The sequence below is a fragment of the Micropterus salmoides genome, unplaced genomic scaffold (genome assembly GCF_014851395.1).
Source record: "Micropterus salmoides isolate LMB-PRFRI ecotype aquatic unplaced genomic scaffold, ASM1485139v1 Ms_hic_scaffold_23, whole genome shotgun sequence".
In the NCBI taxonomy this organism is placed as follows: domain Eukaryota; kingdom Metazoa; phylum Chordata; class Actinopteri; order Centrarchiformes; family Centrarchidae; genus Micropterus; species Micropterus salmoides.
The window spans coordinates 6,553,624-6,561,849 of record NW_024041484.1 but is presented as its reverse complement, the minus strand read 5'-3'; the positions used below and the strand labels follow the sequence as shown (position 1 = coordinate 6,561,849).

General features: G+C 41.0%; 1 pseudogene; it reads right to left on the bottom strand.

The window, feature by feature from the left end:
- Positions 1–7,996, bottom strand: part of LOC119918522 — a 13,551-nt pseudogene extending 5,555 nt beyond the window's left edge.
- Between the last annotated feature and the right edge of the window lie 230 nt (positions 7,997–8,226).

The following is an 8,226-nucleotide window of genomic DNA, read 5'->3' as shown; positions in this document are numbered from 1 at the left end:
AATTCATCCTATTTCACCCCCCCGCTATTAATCAGAAGGTCAATTTTATGATTTTTTAAGACCACCTGATCGTGGATAAATCTGCACATCACTAGAATAAATAAATAGCAGTGAACTAAAAAGAAACGCAAAAGTAGTGTAAAGCATTACAATTCAGAGACAGTAATATTGTAATATAGCTAATTACACTCAAATGACAGTAACAAGTTAATCTATGTATTACATTTGGGAAGTAACTTGCCCAACACTGTCCACCACTGCACAAACCACTTTTCCCACTGAGCTGCAAATGAACATAACTGACAGTTACACTGACTGGTGTTGATGAGGTTCACTAGCTAGCTACAAAAAGCACAGAAAGGTGTATGTGAGTTTGCAGCTTTTTATTTGGTTATCTTTTAATGTTATTATTTAAGTTAACTGCATTAACTTAAAAACAGAACAAAACAACTGGTGGAAAATACCAAAGGATGCTTGTTAAGCAACAGCTGAAGGAAGTGGTTTAGCAGCAGGGTCTTTGCATCACAATGTGAAAAGAGTGTATACAGTCAATGTGCCACTATGCAGCAAAAGTAAGTGTTCATTGTTCCAACAAGGTTATCAGCTGTAAACAATGTCAGAGGCGTTAAAGCTCTCCATCTTGACCCAACCTGGCTGATGCAGTTTGATATGCAAGACATAACCTCTGTTAAACAATGGTAGGCTGTTGTTTTCCCTGTGATCTTGCTCTTCGGATGTAGGCTGCATTAAAACCTGCTCTCTGTGAGCCAACGGAGATTAAGTGGCTACATTACCGTTAACAACCACATTACACACTCCAGTACCCCTAATCTCTCACTGTCGCTGTCTGCTGTGTGGCGAGAGAGAAATAGAGAACAATTTTCACTTTTCGTTGCCAAGAGGATTAACCTGTCCAACTTGGTTAACTTTGTATGTTCCCAAGTTTAATGCTGCCAATGTTACAACCATAACATCATAGAAGCACACGTTCCGCAGTGTGCCATGTGGCACACAGGCCCGGCTCTGACATGGTATCAGACTTGCATTGCAGAAACGGGTTTACACCTACAATTAAGATAACATGTGTAAAGTGCATCTTTAATGACCACTTGTTGCTGGAACTTGTTTTTCTTGCTTACATCTAATTTTATCCTCCCAAACACAATTGCACACATGGCCATACAGAGGACTGCTGAGTCCATTTGCATACTGGATTAAAGGCAACACCTTCACAGCCAAAACCCAAAGAGTATTTCACACACTAAACCTGCAGTGCGGAACAGTGTTTGTGTTATTACACAAACACGTGTGTATCCTGTATGCCTACAGGTGTGCTCGCACCAGGCTCGGGCTGCACCAAGGGTTATCCATGTTATCCCTCCTCCGAACGCGTAACTCAATGAGTTCTGTTTTTATCTGGAGCATCAGAAACTTTTCTCAGACTCTTCTGAAGTGTTTCCGCCAAATTCTCCACCACACTCCTAGTTTCTGTAGCCTACTCCGTCACTATGGTGCTCCAGAGCCATGCAGAGAGAGCGTGGCGCTGGCAAGGGCTTGACGGATGTTCATTTATAATAAAAGTCAAATGAATGCAAGATCCCTTCTGAAAGTCGGCATCATTTAGATCCCATTGTGTCCTGGGATGCCTTCACACCTGGGTTTACAGCTGCTAATTTACACAACAAACATTAGGCTAAAGGACTGCAAGGACAACCTACTGAACTTTGCTCAGAGTATAGGGTCAGAAGATCACATACCTTCAATTTGAATTGGAGACAAAAAGACTTGCATGTATCGTCTCTTTTTTTTATAGCTTAAATGGATTCACAGAATTCCAAACCCTAGTTTCTGTGTTGTAAGATCGAGCATTCACTGTAAAATAGAGATGAAGTGCACTGAGACAGAAAAGCTGAAATGACAAAAAACAGATTTGCTCCAAATCTCTAAACCTTTGAGGAGTTGCGAAATAAGACAACTATGAACATGCTTTAAAAAGAAATATAAGATCTTTTCTTACAGCAGATCAGTTTAAAACAACACAACTTCTTCAGACATCCTCCACCTAACAAGCAAACTCTTGCATCAGCCAACACCTGAGAGACAAATCCCTCCCAGAAAGACACTGCCGAAACTGGTCTACTTGACTTACTTGACAATACAAGCAACTGTGTGTTCCTCAAACAGCTAGAAGAGTGAAGTCATGTGCATGTGAAGGTTGGTAGCCTAGCCATTTTTTCAATCCAATCAGTCATACTCACTTATTAAAAAGTTCCTTAAAGAGGTTCTGGGATTGTTCCTTCCCCCCCCCTTTTTTTTAAAGACCAATGATAGACAAGTGAGTGGGTGAGAAGCTGCAGATCTTGAAATGTAACTCAGGTAAGTCAGCAGGCTTTTAAAAGGGAGGAGGGAGGACCTCTGTCAACCAATGAGGCGGGCAGAGTTCACTAGACTCCTCCTATATACCAGTGTGAACAAGTACAAAGGAAAATGTAGATAGATAGACAGATAGATAGACAGACAGATAGACAGACAGATAAATAGATAGAAAGACAGATAGATAGATAGATAGATAGATAATTCAAATGAAAGAAGAGAAAACAGACACCAGGATTTGCCAAAGCTGTTAAAACCCATGGTCGCTTCAAGGCGGGATCACATGACATACAACATGACTATGACCATCCAGTATTATACTGGTGCAAATTTAAACAGGCCAAACTCATGTGGACTGATCAGGGGCCGAGATCACATCAGAGAGCTGTTGGCTAACAATGGGTTCACTGGGGAACTGATCACACACACGCACACACACGCCTCTTAAAACAACTGGTTCAATCGTCATTGTATTGCCTCTTCAGTACCAAGCAATACACACCCACACACATACACACACATTATTGTTTGCACACGCAGCTGCACACACAGATGCAGAGAAGCGCTGCGTGCAACTGTCTGTGTTTTCGGAGTAGGCTGTGCCGCCGGCCAACCAATAAGAGGACAGCGTTGGGGATGTCCATGTGCCCAAGGTCATGCTCATGTCAGGGATGAGGTTTTATCTCTGTCCACTTTGTGATGCCGTCCAAATGAAGGAACACACACACATCGAACATGTGAGGAAAAACTGCTGAAAAGTTTTGTGCAGTGAGTGAGCAGGTTAGAAACTTATACTGAATGAAAACGTTCTATGTGCAAAACGTACACAATATTGTATGTTGTATTTCTTACCTTTGCTGAACAGCAGCCACGGTGCACACAATTACCATTATGGAATAAATGCTAAATGCTAAAACCTAGTGTTCAAGACCGCCCAAACTGAGACCAGAGTCAAGACCAAGACCAGAGTTTATCGAGACCGAGACAAGACCAGGACTTTTAGGGGCTGAGAGCACTCGAGACCAAGACCAAGGGAGGGCAAGACCGAGTCAAGACCAAGACCAGTTCCCTGCATTGCATGCGCCCAATAAAATGTGGAACGAGATCATAGGTACTTCTCAAAGTGATCAGAAGGATCCACTTTCCCATTAAAACACCTACATATAAACACTAAGAGCTGAAATCAACGTAAGCATAGCGGGGAGGGGTGACAGTCGTTAACGGGAACAACACATGTTTAATTAGGGTTATTGGTTGCATTTAAAGCAATAAGTTTTACTTCCAATCAAAGTTAGGATTTTAACAAATCAGGCAATGCAAAAGCAATTTATTGATATTCCCAAAGTTATGGTCTTGAAATAAAATCCCGAGACCGAGATAAGACCGAGTACAAAGGCGGTCGAGTCCGCTACACAGCAATATTTACCAAAACTTTGCGAACGCTAGCTGACATTAGCCATCATAAGCTACTGGTTATACAGACAAAGAAAGGCTGACTGTAGGCTTTACAGCAATTTCAGGATAGTATTTGGGATAGTTATTTATGCTTTTAGGAGGTATTGACATACAAAATTGTTTACATGGATTAGAAATTAGTAAGGGCCAAACAGGCTGAGGCATTCAACTTTTTCATCCAAATTATTTCAGAATATACTGTTTTCATGTTTGCTGAAGCAGCTGCTATGTCAGCACACGAAGAGGTATGGGATAATACTAAATGCTACAATCTACTGTAACAGCACAAATTAAGAAGAGTCAAAATTCAGCGAACTGCTCAGTGTCAATTATCCAGCAATATTTACCTATTTGCTAACATAAGCTAACGACCATTAGCTACTGTTCTTACCAGAACAAGTAATAAGGCTGGAGCAGCAAAACTCCTGAGTGTACTGAACTGGGAAAGGGTGTCTGCTTTTGCTTATGTATTCAACTTCTCATTTGGAAGTATCTGCCATTTAAGTTTCAGACTTAATCATCGAGGAAAATGATCGAAGCTTTACCAAACATCCGAAGCCTAATTTGCTAGCACACAGACCAAAATAAACAAGGAGTCGGTTTTAGTAGGTTGTCAACTGACTTAAAGTCTCCCCCAAAAAGAAATGCAACTTTTCCCATTCCTTTTTATACCAAAATTAGTATATTAAGGATTTTTAGTTTGCCGTTTCTGTTTTTTCTGTATTTGACATCACAGGGTTAGTAAACAGTAGAGAACAGCATGGAGGCCAGTGACAATGTTGTGATGGTCGCTGTGTGCAGCCTAGAGACTGTATAAAAATAAGGTGTTTCTGGTTAACATCATCCTGGGCAGGTAAAAGTGTGTTTACAGTGTTAGGGTTAGTTAGAGTTTGCGCTCTGAAAGACGTCCCAGTGCGGATACAAAGTCACAACTGGTCGACTGTTAGCCAAGCATGCTAAGAGTGCATAAACATATGGATGAGACATTTACAGACATCTGTATGTGGTCCAGAAATTTGTCATTCCACCAGGGTGTCGTGTTTATATCACTGCTAGAGCTGATCAATTCCCGTGACTACTGAGTAATTTAACCCGGGAGTGAATGACAATTGTACCCTTTCACACAGAAGACAAAAGCCAGATGCTACCAATTCCCAGGCTTTACACCCTGGGTATTAGTAGTTTAGGAAAAAAAGTGAAGCCACAACAAAGCCGTCACTTTGTTTAAACAGTAATCACTACAGAAAACAACACAGCCAAGTAAATAGCATGAAAGCCAAATTCCAACAAACATAGACCTGTCACCATGATGCTCCCTGAAGCTGCAGGGACATTCCTTACATGGTATTGCAGTCCTTGAAGTGTGTTTGGGGCTTCACACGCATACTCGGCCAATCACCTGTGACTAGAAACCTGTCCCTGAGCGAATCCTGCAACTACCAAACAAGGACAGGTGTTTGCGTGGGGGGCTGGGGATGACAAGGTCACAAACTTCAGAGTGGAGCGGCCAGCTATAGAAGTGACTGAGCTCAGTCTTTGAGGTCAAAGATATCACACGCATGAAAACAAAGACTTAAAGGGTACAGTTGAGGCAAAGAAACATGTCTAACTGACGTCTCTCATTAACAATCCTGAAGCAGGAATATCACTTGAAGACATGTAATGATTTGTAACAATGGCAGAGATAGTGATGCAATGCAGAAACTGCTGTTTCTGTTATCTATTTCTATCTATTACACATCAAGGTTTAGGCCTTGATGTGTAAAACCGTAATGTGATGTAGAGTAAAGATGGACACAAGGCAGGGTCTGTCTAAAGAAAGAAGCTACTGAGAGCAAATTACTTGCTGTATTTTGGTAAATAGATAGATTATACAAATTCAGTGTCTGGCTGGGCAATAATTTAAGTTATACAATTTTCCAACTTCGCAAATTTTGTGTTATGTGATAGTAAGCTGAATCTGTTTGGGTTTTGTACTGTTGATTGGAAAAAAAAAACAAGCAATTTGATGACAACTACTTGGGCCCTGGGAAAATGTTTACACTATTTTCTCACATTTTCTATCTGTGAAATAAACAGGTTTAGTTTGACTAAACTGGCACATGATAAATTGTCACATATCTCTCTATGTTATGTTCTATGTTGTATGAAAAAGGTTTCTTATTAACAACCCCCCCCTGATAACTTCACTTCTTCAGATGTGTCTGGAGTAGGCTGGTCCCACTTCGACAAGTTTGTAACATCATGTTTTCCCGTGTTGTCTGCTCAACCTCCCTCTGTGCACAAACCCAACCTTCTTTTAATAATTCCTTCGGTAAAACTTTGTCATCTTACGGACAATGTCCACCTACTTAATGCAAGCGCTTGCCAAGACTTTTTGACTGTTTTCGTGATGTTCTCTTGATGATTAGCTCAATTTTCCGAGGTATGTTTCTGTGTGCTGTGTGAAGTGTCCTACTGTTTTGGTTTTGTTTTGACACAGGCTTTGGCAAAGTGCTCAAAGAAGCATTAGAGATGAGGTAACACTATTTGCTTATTTCTCTGTAATTCAGTGTACATCTGTGGATCTTCTAAGTAGCTGTTTCACCTCTGTGTTTGACCTCTCTTTGCATTTGTTTTAGTTTGAGAGTGTAAGACCTCATAAAATCCTGGCGTTGTAAATGTTCTTACCAAGAGAACACTGTTCTTACTCAACACTGTGAACTGTTCTCCTCTTTGGATAATTAACATTTAACAAGGTTTTCTGACGTGGATTTGTGAATGTGGTCATTTCTGTGGCAGGAGAATTACACAGTGTTGACATCAGCTGGTAAACATTAAAGGCCAATGGGGATGTTTCTGTCATGGTTCAGACAGAAACTTTTTTGACCAAAACATCTAACATGACACTTGTCGCTCATTGTTTGAATGGATGAATAAGTGGAAATAAGACATTCCTGTCCCCTGCGTGTAAAATCAGGTCTATGCACTTATGTGACACACATTGTATGACACAAGTCATTATTACTTATACAAATGCGTCCAATGCTTGTTTTTCCTCCATCAAAGGCTCCGTCCACACTATTGCATTTTCGTTTTAAAACGGAGACCTTTTGTTAGGTTTGCACCTCCTGTCCAGACTACAACGGCAAAAACGAAGACCTAAAACGGAGAAGTTTGAAAACGCTGCCGACCCCGTTTTTCATTTCGAAACTCCAAGTAGCGTTTTAGTGACGACGGGCAAAAACGGAGGACATTAAAGACGCAGACGCTCACACTCGGGTCTCTTGATTGGGTCTTATAAGTCATGCAAAGCAGACACATGGTGCTACTGACAGAGTTTGAATTGGTACTTTTATTAAAATATTCTGAACCGTGTCAATAACACTTATAGCCTACACTTGTACTGTGCATGTCCCGTTTACTTTGCGACGACTCCCAGTCTGTTTTCCCCGCCACACTCCCGTATTACATTCAGTAACAGTCCCAGCTCAATACTGGTTCATGCAAATAAAATTTTCTGTCTGGCATTTTTTAACTTTATTATAACTACGTACCAGGTAATTTAATAACAATCTTGCAGAAAATCTTGAATGGAATCAGTGTTCTGAAAGATAATGGAAAGTTGTAAAGGCATGCTTTCGTCAAGCTTCACACATTACACAAACTAACATACGTCACAGGAGCTGCAAATTGCAACCACAGTCCTCCACTGGAAGCCACAAAGCCAGTGTGGAATTAAAAATGGAGTTGTTCTAGGGCAATGGGGATCTGGTGATTCATTGTTGTCATAACCAGCCTGCTCCTCTCACTCAATAACTCAATTACTAATTAAAAAATGATGACAACTTATTCGCTGAATTGACTCGAGCCACATAAGCATCACTAGCAAACTACTCCTGAGAGGAAGATGGACCTTAGGTCAATGGGATGAGTTGCTAAAAGTCACTGATGTTCTTGCAGCTCTCTCTGCGTTCAAGTTAAAGCAGTAGTTTGACATTATGGAAAATGCCCTCATTCACTTTATTGCCAAAAGTTAGATGAGAAGATTGATACCACTCTCATATCTAGACATCTACGGGACCCGCCTAGCCTGCAAACCCTCACACAGCTTCTTCAGTCTAAAGCCATCTGAGCGAAGGTACTGGAACCTCCGTGCCAGCTCCACCAGACTGAGGAACAGTTCCATCCATCAGTCCGTTAGGATGCTGAACACTTTCCCCTTCCTCTCCCCTCTGCCCCAAAAGCCTAAAATGCAAAACCTCCACCCACCTATATCAGCACGGTACTACAAAGGAATGCATAACTACAAAGGATCACAAAACAAACAAACAATCAAAAAAACCCTGCTGCTATCCACCTTTGCACTGTGGAAACAGTATGGACAATATTTGCACTCAAGTTTGGAAATTATTTGTT